Source organism: Sturnus vulgaris, chromosome 9 (genome assembly GCF_052056855.1).
Source record: "Sturnus vulgaris isolate bStuVul1 chromosome 9, bStuVul1.hap1, whole genome shotgun sequence".
In the NCBI taxonomy this organism is placed as follows: Eukaryota; Metazoa; Chordata; class Aves; order Passeriformes; family Sturnidae; genus Sturnus; species Sturnus vulgaris.
In genome coordinates this window covers 13,361,594-13,382,454 of record NC_142251.1, presented here as the reverse complement: position 1 = coordinate 13,382,454, position 20,861 = coordinate 13,361,594, and the positions used below count along the sequence as shown (strand labels likewise).

At 36.4% G+C, this 20,861-nt stretch overlaps 1 protein-coding gene and 1 long non-coding RNA gene across 28 annotated transcripts in view; one reads left to right on the top strand and one right to left on the bottom strand.

Moving 5' to 3' along the window:
- ADGRL2 (adhesion G protein-coupled receptor L2) overlaps nt 1-18,788 on the bottom strand; it is a 384,989-nt gene extending 366,201 nt beyond the window's left edge. For 4 of the 25 annotated variants that reach the window (XM_088169862.1, XM_088169869.1, XM_088169881.1 and 1 more), the window contains exons 1-2: nt 18,528-18,775; nt 12,314-12,393 (exon numbers count right to left, since the gene is read on the bottom strand). The gene's annotated coding sequence lies outside the window, so the exon portion shown is untranslated. Of the gene's footprint in view, nt 1-12,313; nt 12,394-18,527 lie in introns of all 25 variants that reach the window. The other 21 variants (XM_088169883.1, XM_088169885.1, XM_088169884.1 and 18 more) reach the window with 13 other exon arrangements.
- The window catches only part of LOC148222817 (uncharacterized), a 99,604-nt gene that overhangs the window by 9,159 nt on the left and 69,584 nt on the right, over nt 1-20,861 (top strand). The window lies entirely within an intron of this gene.

Genomic DNA, 20,861 nt, shown 5'->3' with positions numbered 1-20,861 from the left:
AAAATTTAAAAAGAGAACAGCATTGAGTAGCTCATACTTTGGTTTAGTTCTGAAAGTCACGATCATAATTAAAGATACATTTTCTAGTTAATTTTCTAAGAAAAGTAAAGCATAAGAGAGACTTTTCATCTCTACGATAAATATCTGCAATATTTTCATTATCTTAACATTTTTTAGGAAACTATGAATATGTAAAAAAAGAAAGAACAACAATAAAAATTAAATGCTTGATATCTATATGAAGAAAATTGTTTCAATTTCGAAAAGCTAGTCTGGGTGTCTGCCAAAACTTATATCTAACACAGATCCCTTTAGGGTCACTAACCTTGGTTTTGATGGTGGAGAGAGAGAAATAGGGCAAGAAAAGGGATACAGTTTTGTGTCAGCAGAAGTGATGTAGGTACCTGTACAGGAACAGTGTCGTGATGAGAACTGTATAGAATGAGAATGAAAGTGAGGATGTCTGAATAAGGATGCTTTTTGACCTGCATATGAACCAAAATACAACTAATTAATAATAAGATGACAAAGAAAAGTTTTATATCTAAAACTAGTGAAGACTTCATAAAGAACTTTAATCCCATCTGCCTCTCTCCCAGAAAGATTAAGATAAATTCAGAAATTATTTTGATCCTGCTATAAAGTCTTAAACCTTCCTAATATAACTCAAAGCCTCTCTTGGCTTAAATTCAAAAGGCCAATGTGTATTTTTCAATTGCTGACATCTGAATATCTCATTAGTCTGTTGAAATTATCACTCAAATGACTGTTTTATTTGCCTAAGTGCTGATTTAATAGACCAAATCCAAGATTTGGCAGTAGTATCAAGGCACCCATGTTTGAAAAGTGAGTTCTAACTTGGAAATATATGTGACAATCTTAGTGCTACTGTTCAGTGCAAGCAAGCTTTCAGTCTATCCACCATGGCAATTCTTATACCAAAACTTGAGGTACTGTGCACAACCTATTAGATGCTACAATGCATCCAGATTTTTTCTTTGGGTTTTGTTTGGTTTTATTTGATTGTTTGGGGATTTTTGTCAACTTATTTACAGAAAAGCACTGTAGGTTAGGTTTGTGGGGTTTTTTTTTTAATTTTAACTGCTCCTTTATAATCAAAACTTTATTTTCTGGGTATAACAGCTGATGTGAGTTTGAAGAAAAAAGACCAGAGAACAACCCTGTAGGTAGCAGAAGAAGTGTGGGAGACTAGAAGCTTAAAGGGTCCAGAAAGGAAGAATTAAGGGTACCCTGAATGACACATTTGCTGACGACAAGTGGATGACGACTAATGAAAAGCTGCTAGATAACCACCTTCCATTAAATCTTCATGCTACATACAAGAATCTATTGAAAAGGCAGATTTTTAGGTCAAAATCTCTCTCTTAATCATTGAACATGGAACTGGCCAATCTGAGAATATTGCTAAATATAAAAAAATCTATTGCAAATTTAAAAGAAATATCACAGCAACAACAAACAAGAAAAACCTCAAAACCTCCTGTTTTAAGAAACTAATTTGATACTACCGGAAAAGTTGTTTGAAAATACAATGAGCTGAAATGTATGATATCCTTTTAAAGTGAAACTGAACTAATTTTGTTAATAAATAGTTTATCCTTGTAAGAGTGTTATAGTAACGTGGCACAGCTTTGTGGAATAGAAGGCTCATTCTCTATGGCTTTTCTATTATTATTAACTGCAGGAACACATAAAAGGTGCTACATTTACAAAGTATTATTATTCAAACCTATCAATGTTAAAAATCCTTTTTAGCTAATTTGCCCTCACAGCTTGAAACACCCTGGCAGTTCTTGAAACTCTGGTGTTTTCTCTAGACAGCCTTTGGCATAATTCCAGCAGTGATTCTGACCCTTAAAAGACCTGGGACTTCAGTTAAGGCCCGTCAGTCACACCAAACTGTGACAGATCTGTGGTGTGGGCAAATACCACGGACAGGCTCTGATGCTGTCCTCACACTCATTTTAACTAACTCCCCGGAAAAGTCTTGGGTCACGTTTGCAGAGCAGTGACACTATTGTTTCAAGCAAAAGAAAAGGTATGATTTATTATTGCATGAGGATGCACAATGCAAAAGTGCCTTCCAAAAGTGAACATATATTTGTCCCTATGAGCCACAATCACAATGGGATACACAGATATTTGAGTGTTCAAATGTGTGCATGCAAAATCAGAAGGAAAATGAACATGTTTCTGAATGAGACATTTTTATTTTAAAAATTGACAGTGCCTATTACATGCAAACTACTTTGCATTTTTACAGTTAGGAAATGTCAATAAATCCATGGCATGTAAAAGGGCACTGATACTATGGCAGTTATTGGAATTCTATACTTTGTCAAATACATGTACCTCTTAATTCAATAATCTTTAAAAGCAATACTCATTGTGGTTTACAGTATGACACCTGACCTTTTGTTAATGTCAAATACCATTTTGCTTTAGCATGGAAAATTATTATATTTCTATAAATATAATCATTATTCTTGGTGAAAATGTATTAAAGAAATAGAATAGGAAACTGATCAGCTAATCAATTATTTCACATGACAGTGATTTTATGTATTATTGTTGACATTTCTGTAAGTACCCTAAAAAGGCCTTAAAAGAGAACAGCAACTCTGAGTCAGAATTCTGTCAGTAATACTGGCCTATTAGCTGAGCGTAGAGAAAAAAATAAAAATGCTGTTGTGCTGATTGGCAAGAAGAATGTAACATTAGGTTGTTTTTCCAGCCAAGCTCGATAAAATTTCTGGCAATGCTTATACTATATGTGGTTTGGACCTCTCCTTAAAGGTATCTAAATACAATTTACAAAATACCTATTTAGTTGTCATAGATATGCCCAGTTCTGCCTTAAAAGCAAGCTAGCAGCAGGGAAGATAAAGAATTCAGTTCCACATCATTAGTAGATACAGAATTTTTTTGCTGCCCTAAGTAAATATACTTGCCATTAAATGAAACATATCAGTTAAGCTCAAATCCACTGCTTGACCAGTGTATTCATGTAGATTATCTATCAATATATGCTTTTCTTTTCATGTTGACAGGATAAAGCTCATTGATTCATGGGAGCAGTTATGTTAGAGGGGGAGTGTAGGTTAAAAAAGAGCTCTGAAATATGTATATATTTTACGTATCTCTACATATGTAAATATGGCAAGAGATTCATTTCTACTGAGCAGCTGTGCTTCCCTGAAAAATCTTTCACAGAAATGTATTGTTCTTTCTGTTGGGATAGACCAAGGCAGAATTTTGACCTGTGGAAGAAAAGCAATGCACGTTCTTTTTGTTTATGGTGTGCCTCCAATGGTGCTTCATGTGCCAGAAAATTATCCTTTAAATAGCAATCTTCTTCACCTTCCATGCTTGGCGTTGACATTGTTTTCTTTATGAAGGAAAGTGGAGAAAGATACAACACAGTCTTAGCATGGCTTAGCAAGAGAGTGGTGCCAGATTTAGACTTTGTTTATGACATAGTTCTTCTATGAATATGCAAGCAAAAATCAAAAGACTCTCCAGCTTGTGAAAAGGAATTCATTATGAAACCCCACAACAAACCTAATGAGAACTGTAACGATTCCTTATTCAAACATTATATTAGAGGGCAAAAGAGTAGCAGAGATGAATCAGTTGCTTTACAAATGTATGAAATAAAGGAGATATCAGCTACATCAATGTGTATGGAAAACATGAGACTATTTTGGAATATTTATGTGGACGTTTTAGGTTATTAAGCTTTCTGCATGTTATTTAAAAGAAGGAAGATGGGTTAAAAATTGGGAGCCCAAAATAGGGCTGTTTAAAGAGCCTTTCACCTCCAGAAGTTTCTTTGCTAAAGATAATAGAAGACTGTCACTTAGACAGTAATTTTTAAAAATGAACCACCATCTAGAGAAGAGGGAATTTTCCAGAGACAGCATTTTACTACTGCTGTTACAGACTTTGCTAAATTTGGCCTGGACATTTTGCCCCTAGACATTCAGTAATTGAAATGACCAATAGAGGCTATGGCCATAGCTTTGAAAAAACCTGTGTTGCCTACTTGTAATTCATTGCTGGTTGCTTAGCTTCCCCTAAAAGTCAGCTTCTCATTTACAGTTGATATAAGTCTTTCTCTAAAGGCTGGAGAAAAGGTAAGGTAAGTTATGAACCTGCTTTTCAGGACACAGACAAAAGCCTTCTTCAAGACCTCACTGAATTGGTTGGTGCTGTTTTCCATCAAGGGAAGCAACTACCCCAGGGCTCTGAGAGAGGAAGGAGGTCATGTGAGTGCTTCTCAATCCATTTCAGGCAAAATGAGCTGGGTTAGCTCATACTCACCTTCAACAGTCCATTAAGCTTTCCCAGTTCATTTTGTCTGTAATGCAAAGGAATGTGTACACAAACTCCTCCACAAACAGAGCTTGGAGGATGGCAGCTTCTGGTGGAGGAAGGTGACAGACCACTGGGGAAAAAGCCTTTTTCCATTGCGTGCTCAGGAATGCTTTCCCATGAAGTCTAAGTCAAAGCAGACAGACCATCACCTTTTATGCAAGGCAAGCTAAAGTCTGGCCCAATGAGGCTCCCTGAGATAGTTTTTTAAAGACTAGTACTTCGTGGAGAAACTATTAGAAAAGTTAATAGTTAACCCAAAGATAATGGAAACTTTAAAAAACAAAAAGTGAATGCGTAATTAAAAATCTTACTTGCTCCTTAATATGTTTATAGGAAAGCAGGTGGATTTCTACCTGGTTTACTAAAAGATATATTTGACAGTAAATGCCTTTGAAAAAAACCAAGATGTTAATTACAGTAAATTAATGCAAATAAATTACAAATGTCAGGATTCACTGGAAAAATCAATAAAATCTCTGACATTCTTTAAAAAAATATCTGAGAACTATGTATGTATCCACTGAACACTTTCAAATACTGAAAGACAACAGGGAATAAAAACACAGAAAGTGCTCTGGATAGATAGAGAGCACTTTACATTCTTGACCACAGCCTTACAAAACAATGATGTTCGATGGTACAAGAGTGGCTTCAGAGTCTTTGGACAGAGCCATATACAGGCATTTAATTTCAAAACCAGGTTGAAAAACATCTGTAATTTCACAAGAATTGTAAACCTGTGGTTTTGTCTAATAGGACACTAAGGCCTGTATTTAACTTTTATCAGATGAATCATTCCGTACCCTCTCACCTTAAGCAAATTATATGCTTCAGTTGTGGGATTTCAGGGCCTATAAGCCAAATTATGTAGACTCTTCAGGCCTAAATATATTACTGGGAGGGGAGCACTAATTTTAAGATATTGTAATGTACGCCATGTCATCTTCTCTTTTCAGTTATAAATTTATCTCTTCTAATGTGAGAGAATGAAGTATGGAAAGAGGTAAGGGAAGGAATATGACACTGGAAGCCTAAACAGTTTAGCTAAAAATTCAGCAGTGTCTACTGCTTTGCTGAAAGAATGTAACCTGCTGGTGACAGCAATCATGACTTGACAGAGGATCAATCACAAGAGTTACAAGTGCTTTGCCCTTTTTCTGATATGTGACAGTTTTGGAAAACAGCATCCTAGATAATCCCTTGTGGAACAACTTTTTGGATTATCTCTAGTGACCCTAGTTTTCCTACACAAACATAAATGTGCTTCATATTATTAGCCCCAGTTAGGATAATAGCCTTGGTAACAAAGAGGGGCAGAATAACTGGGGAGCTTTTTTGTGCTTGGTACATACAAAAGGCACCTTGAGCAAACGGAATAAAACAACAACAACAAAAGTGTAAAGCTACCTGCAGCTGCACTGTGCAGCTCTGGTGGGAACAGTTTTACTGACTGTGAGGAGTTTAATTCACTCCTTGCATTTCTTCTGTTTTTAGCCAGTAGAATTTTAATGAAATAGTCAGTTTAGTTTCCTTCCAAAATTCACACATTAATTTAAAATTGGAATACCACAGCTATGAGCCAGACCTCTTTTACTTGGCCAGTGTTCATCCTGTAACTATGTAAGTGGCTCCTGCATTAGCAAAGTCTTCCATGCCCAAAGACTTGGAGAAGATTTGGAAGATTAGGACGCACAAAGTTTTGAAAGGATTTTCCAAGTTTGATATTTGCACCTGTGTAACTAGCAAAGGACAAAGTTTAATATTATTTTATCCTGGCAGCCTTCTAATATATCCTGGTTTGATTTTGCATCAATTTCTAACTCCTTAACAGTTTTAAATATGGTTATGACTTACAGCTGGGGTCACTGAACAATGTTAGCTAAACATCCAGAGTGTGATATTTTATTACAGTTAAGCTTTTTCAAAAGCCAAGAATGCTGTGAAGCAAATACTAGAGATGGAATTTTTTAAGTCGATATGGCTGTAAAGTCATATAACTTATTTACGTATATTTTAAGGATATTGATTCCAAAGAAGAAATGCACCCACAAAAAGAAACCCAAGTTAAAGGCTAATGTGTAAATTGCTTTAAAAACTGTAGTTGCTGTAATTACATGGAGCATTTTACAAGCAGCTAGGGACTGCTTTGGATAGATGACTGAAATTTAATCAGTATCTGGCACAGATTGCCTTTCTTTCACACCTCACATTTTTGAAGTACTATTCTAGGGGAACCTGCTAGAATTGTAAGCCTTTGTTATCACATTTATCTCTCTGTGCAGCTTCCAAAACAGTGACTTTCCCAGATCTCCCAGAAGATATGGGTATGGGTCCTTTTTCAGGAGCATATGTCTTTCTTTTCATTTTTGGGCAGAGTTCATTCAACTACCCAGGCTCAGGTTTGTAATCACATGGAACTTTATGTATGAAATAGAGAAAATACTGTTAATGCTGCTACCTGATACTACAAGATAAAGGAAACATGCACAGTTCTTTGTACTCACAGGACATAAATACTTGTGCTAAACCTTTTATTCAATACAACTTATTTCTTCTTGAGGCTTTATTTTACTATTTGTATTAGCTGTCATGAAACTGTCAGTTAAAGAAAGGGGCCCCTCAATAATCTATGCCTTTTAAAGTCAAAAGGAAACAGAAAATAATTAGGTATGGTAAATGTGAAAATTGATCTATCTGAAGAGTGTGCAGTTTACAAGCAAAAAAATCAATAAGTTTACACCATACAGATTAAAATCATGTATCAATGTTTTAAATGGTTCAAGATGTAAAGGTCTGAAAGTCTAAATAGAATTCATGATGATTACTTTTATTAAAATCCTAAGTATTGGAAGATAGACAGCGACTGTCTAGATTCATTACTATATTATCTGCTTTGTAGAAAAATAATATCCCTTACTTGCTGCTTGTTTGTAAAATCCTCATTACTATGCCTAATATACTCTGTCCCTGGAGTAAATTAAAGCATTTCTTTTTTTTGGTGCTTAGCTTTCCCTTAAGTTGGATTCTTTAAGGGGATTCTTTGAGAAATACAGGGACTATTCTGTGACATCTGAGTCCTGGAGATCAATTTATAGCTGTTAAAGATCATGAAGAATTGCCCATTAAAACAGTTACTATTTGACAAATAACAACATTTGTATTTAGCCTGGATATTTATCAACCAGACAGAGCACTTATTTCTGATGCCTGAATGAAAGTCTGCATGAACAAACTTATTAATCAGTTAGGATCTGGTTTTAAACCACCTGTCTTATTTAAATAGAAACCACCAATGTGCACTTTTGCATATATTTATACTGCACTTCTGATCTGATTGCACTGGAATGTGCCTGTGTTGAGGTGTCATAGCCATGGGCAAAACCACCAACAGTAAAACTCTGTTATAGAAATCCTGTTTTCCTTTTCTTGAGAAATGTTTGCACTCTGTTTTGATCTAAAACTAGGGATCTTGTGGATTATACATATTGCATTTAGCCTTTTAAAACCTCAGATCGTGGTTGTATTTGCTCACACACAGAGGCTCTGCTGTGTCACTCAAGTCAATGGGGACACAGCTACTGAAGTCATTAGCTTTTCAGAGGAGGGAAACTGATTCAAAGAACACCTCATATTTTAAAGTTCTAAACTAAAAATGGGCTTTGGAAAATTTCTTAAATATTTGTGAGCAAAACCTTTCTTTTAAACAAAACATTTTGTCAAAATCAAAGGTGTTCCAAGCAGATTAGTTATTGAATCCACAGGGGAAAAAAAGAAAGCTTTGCATAGGTCCCAGTTACAAAGAGTCTACTATTTTGTAGTAAGGATCAGCTTAACTAAAATAAAGAGGTATGGATAAGACAAAAGTTTCTAAGGAAAGCTTTGTGGTTCATCATCCTACTTAATTTCTTTGAGGATTATGTAGGAGTTGTTAAATGGTGTGGATTTCTGTTTAAATTGAACAGAGTATGAGTATTTAATTTCTCTTTACTGTTCAAACTATTATAGGTATGGCATATATTTTAACAGCAAATGATTAATTTGGCCCCTCTATTTTATTTTATGTATTCTGCATGCAGTCAGGTCTGTTTCTTAAGGACAAGTTCAAAATCCATGAAACTTGTTTCAAAAAGGAATGAATAATTATAATCTGTGTTTTTTATCCATGAATATATAATCTGTGTTTACAGAACATTTATTTTTCAAAGCTGTATACAAATATTAGCAAAACAATCATCACAACATCCTTGTATGTCAGGTTTTACATATAGCAAAATAATAAAAAAAAAGAGCTATAAAATATAGTGCCTAGCACTTTTGTCCTGTAACTGGGGTGTCAAGCTACTAAAGTAATGCAAATAACAATAATGGTATGGAAGAAACCTTTCAAGTTTGAGTCTCTAACTGGCTTGATTTTCATAGGTTTAGACTTCTGAGAACTCACAACTCCCTTTGAAGTCAATTGAAAATGTGAGTGTCAGCACACATTAAAATCAGACCACTAATTTGGATGCTTAAACATGAAATTTAAATTTGCAACTTTAAGTTTGGAAAAATTCGCCTAGGTGACTTTTCCGAAGGTACCTTATAAACCAGTATTAGACCTAGGAGATTCTTGATTTTCAACACCTTGTTTTCACAGAGATTCCAGCAGAGAAAAAATTGACTAAGAAAATCACAATATGGTAGATCTGTGCAGCTAAAGGAAGTTGGAGTGGGCAGGGAATACTGCACCATAGTCCAGATATTGCAAGGACAAGAGAACCTTCCCTTCTTCCCAGAGCAGCCTAATTTAAAAAAATAGCTGAGGCCATATTGTCTTATGGAGAGGACACTGAAGAAGTCTGGTCATTTTACATAAACTCTTCTTCTCACCTGCTTGTACGTTACCTCCTACCATGTTACACAAAACTGACTGGAATAACTGTGGCTACACAACTCCTGTGGCTCAGCTTTGTTTATACTTTTTTAGAAGTTATGCACCAGATCATCCTGTCCAGTGTCCCAAGGTCACTTCCTCAGCTTCAGCAGACCATGAGGAATTTATCTCAATTCTAGTTGTTACTGTGCAGATATTGCTGAGAAGGGACACTATGAGGAGCATCTTCCTCATCAGCTGACAGCCACGGGATATGGTCACATTACAGAATGAGTGTTCCTTCATCCATATGATTTCCTAGGTTTGATGAAGCAGCCAAAGTTCTCTTCTGTGTTAGGTCTGCAGCAAGAACAAATGACTTGAACATGTAGTGAGTTCCTAATATTGAAATAAAGGGTGGAGCTGGTGAATTCTGTCTAGTGCCAGCTCTCTACGTAAATATTTCTCAGGATATATTTGTACCTTAGCACTGCCACTCAACAGAAGTCAGTTTGTAATGTGAATCACCAAACACTAAGAACCCAACATACATGTTATGTGTTTGAATTTGGGCTAGCTGTGGCTTGTTCCTGTGGTTTGAATGCCCATGACTGCTCAGGTCCCACCAGAGGCATTCCTGAAACATCCTCTAGCTCAGTGATATCCAGAAACAACAAGGCTATCTTGTCTCTGGGCTGTAGCTCAGTGTTTTGGGAGGATGGGGGGATTTCCTTCAAGAGTGCACTCATAATTTATGTACCCCCTTATGGAGGTACAAACTTCACATTGATTCTGTGCCTTAGTCAGCATATTTCAGGAGTTTTTCCACAGTAGAACTCTGTAAGGTAGGAAGTAGTCAAATACCTCCAGTTTAGAAACCTATGAAGGAGAAGTAATGGAAGCTGGGAGATGCAGTAAACTAATCCAGATAATTACAAAGAATTGTTTCATCCTTTCAATGATCAGGAGCAGATCCTACTATCTCACATACTGAGCCCTAGCTGAAAGTCCTACTCATACACAGCTGACTTTCAAGGGGTGAAATAACAGTAAAGCTATGGCTGTGCTAAAATTGCATAAAATGTAAACAATATTGTAAATAAAGTTCTCTATGGTTCAGTGTATTTCCACTGAATTTTGTGAGAGAATAAGGCATAAGAACGTCAGAAAAGAGCCAGCTTGTCTTATGATGCTTGCAGCTTTAATTATGAGCAACTCCAACTCTCTGTGTTTACAGAGGGGAGATTACATACATGTTATTTAAAAACCATTGGGTGTAAGTTTATAGTGGTAACAGGCAAGTCTAATTTTCTTTCATACTTAGGATTTAATAGGTACAGAATGCTGCCCAAGGGGAAAAAAATGAACAAGTAGTAACTTGATATTTATTCTACACAGACGTGAAGAAAGCTCACAGAAATACACAATGTCTGAAACATTGACATGTATAACTATTTTAATTGTAATGTTGACTTTCTAATAGACCATTCTGCTATGGCAGAGCTTGAAATAGTTGCAATAATTTCCAGACAAAAAGAAAAAACACTCCAAAACCAACCCCCCAGTCTAAAAGACCAGGCTAAAGAAATCCTGTTTGGAAAAGCTTATGGTGGAGTCCTAAAAATTGCACCAAGTTTATACAGTCCAAGGTTGAGAATATACCATTATCATTTTGTATAAGTGATGCTGTCTTTCCTAGGCCAGATTGTTTTTTGTAAGTAGGGTCTTTTACTTCTGATATTTCTTGTCTATGCTGGGGAATATTTGTGAAGAATCCTCAAATGTGTTTTAGTGCAGATTCCCAGCTCTGCCAGTTTGACTGCAGAAGATGACCAGGAATATGGTGTAACAAATATAGCAGGGGTGGAAATCCTAAAATCTTAGCCCTCCTGGTCACCCCATGTCTGCAGACACAGGAATATAAGCCCTGTTACTATTTTTTGCAGATGTGAGTGGCCGTAGGGTCAATGCTGGTGATTAACCCAAGAACATATGGAAAGTTTGTGGCAGAATCAACATGTGGGGCACAGGCTTATCCTCGCCCTCAGCTCAGGCTCATTGCATCTGGACCTTCTCCTGACACTAGATTTTAAAGCCTGACTCATCACAGATTATTTTATGTGCTCAAGCTAAAGCCTATGTGAAACATACAAACCATTATTTTAAATTGACTTCTCTATTTTTACAGTGGATAATTTTTATTCCATCGATATATATATGCATAGCAAATGTGTTTGGTGCCTCAGTTCCTTTTTTTTAACATTAAAATTGTCATTTGTGTCACATTCTAAGCCAAATTAAATTATAAAAATACTCAGTTATGTAACTACTAATATCATAGTATTTCTTATTATGGCGATAAACAAGGAGTATATTGAAAAAAAACTTGTGAATCTCATTTCTGATCCTAATGAAGCAAGTAACCCATTATACCAAGGTTAATTTGTTGACTCATGATTTCCACTTATCCAATGATATACTGAATCATATGAACAAACCTCTACATCTAATCAGTTTTTTTATTGAATCCTGACCTTTTATGCACCTTCTTCTTGATTATGAATGACAGTGACCTTTATCTAATTTAAAACACACATACTGATGCAAAAATATGCAAAGTACACATGTAAATTCTGAATTAAGATGAAGATGTGCATAATCTTCCAGGGAGAAATTGCTTTAGAGAGAGATGTTTATATTAGCACCAATTGAGGGTATATGGAGAGAAAAAGTGAATTAGTCAGAACTCAGATGGTTTTGGAGGAACAGCTGCAGAGATACTGAGGACTGTTTAGATTTTTTTCTGCTTCTATTTAGAATCCTGAAATGTCAATATAAATATCAATTTTTATTATGCTATTCAGCTTTTTATGGCATTCATGAAATGATCAAAATGCAATAAAGTCAGATAAAACACCTTTTCACCTAAGGTTTGACAAACTGTACCTCAGTATTTCATTTATGTTTCACTCAAAATGCATAATAGTAATTTTCTACAACACAAAATCTGGGTCAAATTCATAATATTATAAAAGCTGTCTGGTTCACTTTGCCATTTACCTCATTAAGAAGGAATGGTATGAGCATCATATGGAGATGGTCTTTTTAGTTCAGGATATAATTAGGAATTGCTGTAAATGCTGAAAAAGAAATAAACAAATTTAAGAGGAGTGACTCTGGGGGAAAAAAAGAACTCCCTAACTTTCATTTTGCTTTTTTTTCTGCTCATCACTAATGGGTCTGCACTGAAATTACTACAGATGAATGCACAATGGGCACGGTCAGAACCACTGTGTAATCCTATAATCTATTCTCTCTTTTCACAAGTCATTCCTTCCTCTGAATTGCTGCAAACCTAAGTTGTAGATCAGCAGCTTTGTTCTAGCCTTGTATTAAAAAATATGTGAAAAAAAATATACAGAAAATTTGCAAAACTCAGTGTAAAGACTGTCAAAGCGCAAATCTAAGAAACACATTCCTCTGAGAGGCTCCAACCAAACAGTACCTGGCATTAGCATGTACTTTCATGATTAACAACAGGGGGTTGTCAGACTGCTATTTCTGAAATAAACAGATTTATCCTGACAGATAATCAGCAGTTTGCGCTACCTAATACATGTTATCATCCACCACTGACATCATTGCATTAAAAGCACATTTAGTATAATCTTTTGTATGAAATTAAACAGGTTTTATGATACATTTTTGGTGGTTTCTTTGTGGTGGATAGAGGGAAGCCTGGTGAAGAGATTGCAAGGTTAGAGAAAGCATCCATAGCAAACACCACAAAGAAGATGCCCAGAAATTTCATGCTATATTTGTTTTTTCACAATCATTAATGTAATTTCTAAATAAATTAAGCCCAAATGTTCTGACTGTAAACCACATCTTGTACTTTTAAGAAGTCTTCTATAAGGTCCTAGTCTGTCCCTTGTTACCTCAGTACTCTCCAGTGTTTCTCGGTCTGTCTGTCCTGCAAGGTTCACATAAAAACTTGCCACATGACATGAACTTGCCACTTACAGATGTATTTTTGGGGCTGGCAGGTGGACTTTGGGAAGTCCTGCACATTTTTCTGGCAGGCTCAATATTTAACTTTTGGACACCTCTTTGTTGACCATCTCTTCCTCCCTTGAGAAAGGAGGGACCGGGTTACACTTTACTCACTGGACAGGTAAAACAAACTTTTGACTCTATGGAGGAAATATGGAACAAACTCTCTTGAAAACGGGATGCCTGTGGATCCTCCCTTCCAACCTACCTGCTTGCTCACCTAGCTGTTTCTGCAGTGATCAAGTTTGTACTCATCATGGGCAATGAAATTTTGGTAAGAAAAGCTAAATACACATTCTCTGTGTGTGTGTGTGTGTATGCCTATGCATGTATATGTATATATAGCATATGCATCCTCCTCCAGGTAAACAATTCTTGCCTCTTACCCTTATAAGGGTAATGGGAATTATATTCTCTCAAGTTCACTGGAGAAAATACTGCAATTTCTTCCCTTTTTAAAATTTTAGGTTGCCAACTGACATTATATTATTACTGTTCTGTGAGCTCATATAACATAGCCATGGCAAAGACAAGGAACAAAAATTGCATGGGGACTGTTACTTAACTTTAACAAGTATTTCATCTTCTTCCTCCAAGCACGATTTCTAAGTCATAGACTTTTCTGCAGGGGCAAGTCAGGTATCAAACTCCTGGCTCCAGAGGCCTGTTGTGACTAGTCTTATTTCTCCAGAGACAGAACCTGTATCCCTCTCTCAGTCCTTTGTCTCACATGGAATAAATTTTGTCTTTTCCACCTTCTTCCTTCATAACTTGGCAGGAAGAGGAGTAAGAAATAGTGTCTAGTGAGTGGGAGATTTTTATCTATGCACACTCATACATTCCCTCTAACGATAAAAAAAACCAACCAGCCCCCCAACTAAAACAGCAGAACTAGAACAGTGGGAAGGATGAAGTTCCTTACGTGACAAGTGTAACCTTTAAATAAAGTGGCAGCATCACACATTTTAAATGCATCTTAATTCCTATGTACTCTTTGTGTCCTATAAAACCTAGCTTTTGACAAATATGTATGTATTGATTAAGGATCTTTTACCCTCCTTTTTCCCAGTATTCTTCTCCAAAATCTTTCAGTTGCAGTTGTTAAAGCTAATGCAGAATTTTGCCACAGATCTTTTGCCTCAGGTAAGCTGGGCGAAAGTTCAGCATGTGATACTCTGATGTGTAATGGAGAGATAAATATTAATCTAACCAAGTGATTTCAGTGGTTTATTTTGTTTTCATTTTTAAAAGTGTTGAATTTCTACTGACCCACATTTCTTGTACTCGGTGATTTTTGAGGTCGCTTAGATTTTCATTTGCATTAGATATTTTGTGTCCAAAGGTCAAACGAGCATTGCTTTTGAGTCGGATGCCTACTGGCTGAATTTCTAATACTTAATCTTTTCACACTGAGAAAAATAAAAAAGTGGGAGGCAGTTCAAGCTATCCCAAATAAACAGACAGAAGTAAAGCAACAATTACTTTTCCTGTGTGGACTGCTCTTGCTCATTTCTCCTCAAGAGATAACACTCACTGACATAATGTCAGATAACCATGTTCAGTGTTTCACAGACTTGCCATTTAAAGATTCATTTCCACTCCACTTATTTTCTTTTTATCAGCTTCTCTTTTGGTGCATTTCGTCTGTGAAAATTTTCATGTAGACTCCCAGAACAGGTATTTGGGAGAGAGGGAAGCAAAAGGGTTTGACTTGACTTAAAACACCTCTAGAAATTATAAAGAGAGTAAGATAGGGCAGAAAAATGCGAAGTTCTCATGAGAATAGTTGTTTGCATAAAATTCTCAACTCTTAATAAAGCTTCAGTGCAGTTCCTGGGGAAGATGGATATATAAAGCCTCAGGTTAACTTCAGTCATTACCAAGCATTTTATATCTGCTGAAGAATTCCAAACATGTTAAAGGTTGTCAATCCAAATCTTTAAACTAAAATAAATAAATAAAAAACAACCAACCAACCAAATAAGTAAATAATGAAATAAGGAGCAACTTCAAAGACTGTCAGTAGGCAAGTTATAGATCTGATTCAGCTTTTAACCCCTAGAGGTATAAGCACATTTTATCCGGAAAAGATATGCAGTGTCTGTATTCTGCAATATTGCATTTTAATAATCTACAGCACAAGGCAATAATAAAAAAGGCGAGTATGATATAATTGTGTATGTAATTTGATGAGAAGCTGTGGGGAACATAGTCTTTCTACTCAATTATAGAAAATACTAATAACAAATCCTTGAGGACTTTGTTGACAATTAAGTTTCCTATTTTTAGCCATATGTTTTCTCAAAAGCTCTACAACTTACTTTTTAGGATTCCCATTTTTTCCCCTCTCCAGAGTACTTTTAAAGTGTTGTTTAGCTTAGAATTGTAAACAACACATTCAAGAAGTTGGATGGAACTTAACAACGATCTCCAAAGCATTCTTTTAAGATGGTAAAACCAGCAGAAAAGAGCCTGATGGGAGTAAAAGCCCTACATTATATACAGCTATGAGGTTTACTGCATCCTATGGATGCTGCTGCAAGGCACACTAAAGTAGAGCATCAGGTAACTTTTCTAGAAGAGAGGTTTGACTGAGTTACTATAGCAATGGCAGGTTTGCAGAGGCAGAGGAAGAAACGAAACCAGTGGAAAAAAGGAACTACTGAAGAAAGTCTCTTACAATCTCCTCTAGAAAACTCCATAGCATAAATTAGCCTGAAATGAAACACAGGGTCTCACTCCTTTGAAGATTTACTGAAAATACATTCAGAGACCTTAATAATATTTAATCTCCAGCTGGTTTCATCACATTTATCTCAGTGTATCAAAGAATTAAACTGAGTTGTGTCAAGTAAACCTGGTGAACTTAAAGGAAACTTCAGTACATAATTTGGAACTAACTGTATGAAATGCTGCTGATGACTCACTAAGGACCACTTTTGTCCCTGTGAGACATTGGTCATTGGGTAAAAGATGGAAAAGAATCAGGAAATAGCTGTCTGCTCCAACAATATTTTAATCCACTTACAAAAAATCTTCCTTGGAAAGGCCTTTCTCATATCTCCAGTGATGATTCATCTAATCTCATCTCTGTATATTGCTAAACTCCGCAGGGATCATCACCTTTACTTCCCAACTTTACCCTGGCCAGAGAGTAAGTCAGACAAAAGATCCTTAATGTCTTTCTCTAAGTTCAGCTCACTTCTCTAAAATGCATTTCCTCTGTCCTTCACAAAATGAAAGAAGTAATTTTTTTTAGAATTTTTTTTTTCTTCGCGTTCTTTTTTGTTTTCTATTTTTTCTTTTTCTTCTGGAGAGGCAGAATGCCAATATCAAAGGCCTCTTCTGTAAATCAAAATTTCTTTGTGTGGAGAAAGTTGAGTTTCTGGGAAGAATATATTTATTCTTTCCTGTCTAGAAAGGATTCTCAAATATTACTTTTAAACCTCATATATCAAAAATATATGTTTGTTCCTTCACATTATATATGTGCTTGTTCGCTCTAATTTATTCAAAAAACTCTGCTCTTGAAAGAGTTAATAAAAATTCTAATTACAGGATAAGAAAGAAAGGTCAGACTCCACTTACATCATTGTGAAGGGCTTTTATTACACACTGCTATAAAACATATTTCTTTTTTTCAGTTGCCATCCTCACAGGGTAACCTGCATACCAATAGGATCTCCAAAATGCCATGAAGCAAAAGATATTTATCTGCTAAATTCTATGTACAGTAACCTTACAAATGCCAGAGAAAGAAAGATTGCTCTCTGCACAGTAATACTTGTGTAGATGTCTTCTTTATGCTAACAATGACAAGGCTTTCTAGGTTTGTACTGTACTCCAAAATCAGAATGCATTTTTTGTTCAAAAAAGCAGACTGTATATCAAAGAGAAAAGATGCACATTTTAGGCACTGAAATACTTAATATAGTAAGCAAATACTCTCTTGAGGCATTTTTACTAAAAATATCTAATCCAGAAATATAAAATGAAAATGTATGACTCAAGTGTTCCTGAAGAAATTGGACAGGATATGTTTGGGAATATCTCTCTGTCCTGGCTGGTTAACTAAATTTTCATTTTGAACTCTTTTTAGAGCCTCACAGAACTGTTATTTGATTAACTTGACTATGTTAGATAGCAAGTTATCCAAAAGCAGAGTTGCTCCAAATCCAATTGCTGTCATTTTTTAAATCCAACTGTGCAAAACAACAAACAAGAACTTTACTGTGGGACAAGTACAAGTCAGAAAAATTCTAATTTTAGCAATATATTCAAATCCATTACTTGTGATTTAACATATCTAAAGTTGTTTATATAGTTATTTATATAACTATTTTCAGCCCTAAATTCTGACAATGTGTGCAAAGAAATATACATTAATAAACCCAAGATTTACTGTCTGCTTCCATAAAACCAATGTGTGCTGTCAGATGTATTAATTCAATATTTCAAGTGATGTATGCTCAAAATTAGAATGCAACTAATGACATAGTGACTGACTTTCCTTTTCTTAAGGAGTTTTTTAGGAATCACATTCAAATAGTTGTTTCAGAGTTGCACTTTGTTTGCAGAGCAAGCACTGCACATCCAACCTTTCTAAACAATAAATATTAACACAGAATAGTGAGAGTTCCATTTCATCACTTCTGCTGGTAATTCTACTAACTATATGTTTATCTTGTGGTCTAAATTTATGACAGGCCCATTTGCAGTGAGGCCTGGAGTTTCCTTGTTTACAACACTGCAAAGTAAAAGGTGACCTTTTTGTTTTTATTTAAAACCTTTCAACAGTTTGTTCTGCTCCAGAGATAGCACCTTCATAAGGTTTCAGGCCAGAAAGCTCTCTTGTTTTCTTTTGCGGGGGCACTGAATTGTGCATTTACTTACACAGACATTAGAAAACATTTTAAAAACAGAATACAAACTTGGCTGCAGATTACATTTGTAGATTAGAAAGCTTCTGCACTGAGATCCTACCTGCCATTATGTAAAGGAAAAGAGAACCGGGCGTAGAGGATACATAGCTGGCTAAATAAACAGTAAATGAGCTGTTTAAACAGTTGTATCTATACACACAAGTAATAAAAGCATCAGGCACCTGGTGCAAGTCTATTAGGACCTAATTTCTGACAACAATATACATCATTATAGTGGGATCTGATAAAGAGCAAACACTGGAGGCATTACATGTCTTTAGAAGAATCAGACTTCCTACCTTAGCAAGAGTGATAGAAGGTAAGTCTCCCTTTAAAGAAAGTTGTGAGTAAAGCCAGGCAGCAGTTGCAGTGAATTGAGTCCTTTTCAGTCACTGTATACATGCAGTAGTTCTGCAATAAGGGAAAAATATAATGGGAGGAGCAGCTGTGAACGAGTGACCTCCTGAAGCTGAGTTCTCTTTGTGAATCGAGCACTGGGAGCCAGTGCCTCTGATTTGCATGGATTATCTCCACTTGAACAGATACATTTAAATTAACTGGCACAAGGGCACAGGGATAAAAAAATAAAATAGACGAAGGGGGAGAAAGCACGAAGAGGCAGGAGTGAGCGGTGAGAGCCGGAGCGCGGGGAGCGGAGGAGCGCGGAGGGAGCGCTCGGCGGGGCGCGCTGAGCCGGCAGCGCCGCGGCTCGAAGAGCCACAGCTCCCTCTTCATGCGGCAGCCGTACGGCGAGCACAGCCGTCTGTACGGCGAGTCTCACACCCAGTCCCCCACATCCCCCAGCTCCTGATGGTCCATTTGATCAGATTTCTATAAACACTTAATAACTCAGCCTGACGTGCACCCAGGGTTTTGGACTGCGAGCCTCAAACGATTACAAATCTGGTAAACTCTGCTAAACGACTTTAAACGCAGAAATATTTGAACATAGTAAGTTGTACAAGTGGAGATGGGTAATTTCCAAGTGTGCCATGACAGATTTATTATTTGTGAGTGTACAGGTGCCTTTAAAATAGTTAAGGGATGTCAGCATTCAAAGCATGCAGGCGGGAAGATCCCTAACAGGAGGATGGTGTGTGTTCCAGCTGGTGGTTTCAATGTTATCTAAAAATCTATCAAGACAAAAGAGAGACAAAAAATTTGCATTCAACCACTTCAGAATTTCTCCCTTATTACCATAAATACCACAAACATTACCTGTTGCACACTCCTGATTTGATTTAAATGCAGTACTTAAGCTGATTAGAGAAATATGAGAGTATGTTCAACCCTCTTGAACCTGCATCCCATCCAAGAGGATCCTGAAATAAACTTTATTTCTTTTGTTCAGAATATTTAAAGTAAGTTCTTTGTACACAATAGTGTAGAATTTCGTGAACCTCTACATGGATTCATTCTGCTCAGAAATTAGACCAAAAGTCATGAAAAAATAGTAGAATGGCTGGTCATGTGTTCTTTCATGAACATCTGAAAATGGGAATGGATGCAATTGCATTCTTTGAGAATTATTCATTGGTGAGATTTAGTGGGACAAAATGGTCTGCATTAGCACTCAAAAGACTCACATGGTGCCTTGTAAGATGGGTGTCTTACTGTAAAATACTGCTTGTTCAGAGATAAATAGAATGAAATTGTACAAAGACAACCAGAACTAAAGTCTGTTTCTAGCTCATTTGCAAATCAAGCTGGGTCCAACATGAGTCTGTTGGGTTTCACATTTCTGGGGATGCCAACATTTATTTGTAACACAGAATCCAGAATGGTGCTTTTATCTGAACAGTACGTAGGGTAAGTACTATACTTAATTGAATGAGAAACTGCTTCCTTGAGTAAAATTTGCTACAGATAAATGATCCCATAAACATTGGAAAAAGTAATGGAGGATATATTTGGGTTTTCTAAGACATGCTATATGGCACAGTTATTTGGTGTACCATTTAAAGTGCTTCCTCTGAGAAATGCTCTTGACTCACTGGAGGTCTGGGAGTTTGATTATTTTATTATAAGAGGGGAAGGATCCTTCAACTAGATTCTGTCTCTTTGAATACTTACCCAGATAGTATTTAACAGGAGTGAAATATCATCCTTCCCTGTGCACTGTCCAGAACTTCTCAACCATGTTCTCTGGTAATATCTTACTTGTAAGTTGGACCCCAAATTTTATTTCCTATTTTCTCAATTGTGACCACTCCACTTCCAGTGACCACTCACCAGGTAATAACAGATGAATTTGACTCCAGCAGGGCACTCAGAAGTCTAGTCTCAATATCAGACCTGTATATGATAGCTGTGTAATGCAGCCTCCTGGTTGATAGATGGCTTTGTAAAAGATGGACTGTGAACCAAATTTGCTCTTATTACTCTGTACCCTGCAATACACTTCTCAGTGCTGCAAGTATCCAAGCTGATAATGGCATAGCTATTCAGTCCCACCAACCTGTATGTCTCCAGCAACAGGGAGTCCTAGAAAAAGAAAGAAATAATCCAGCAGTGAGAGGGATTTTTTTGCCTTACGGGTACATGTAAGAGGAAATACTTTTGTAAGTAGTCAAGACAGCCATGGAAGGTACAAGAAAAAATCCAGGGACAATGTGCACTGGATTCAGAAACCG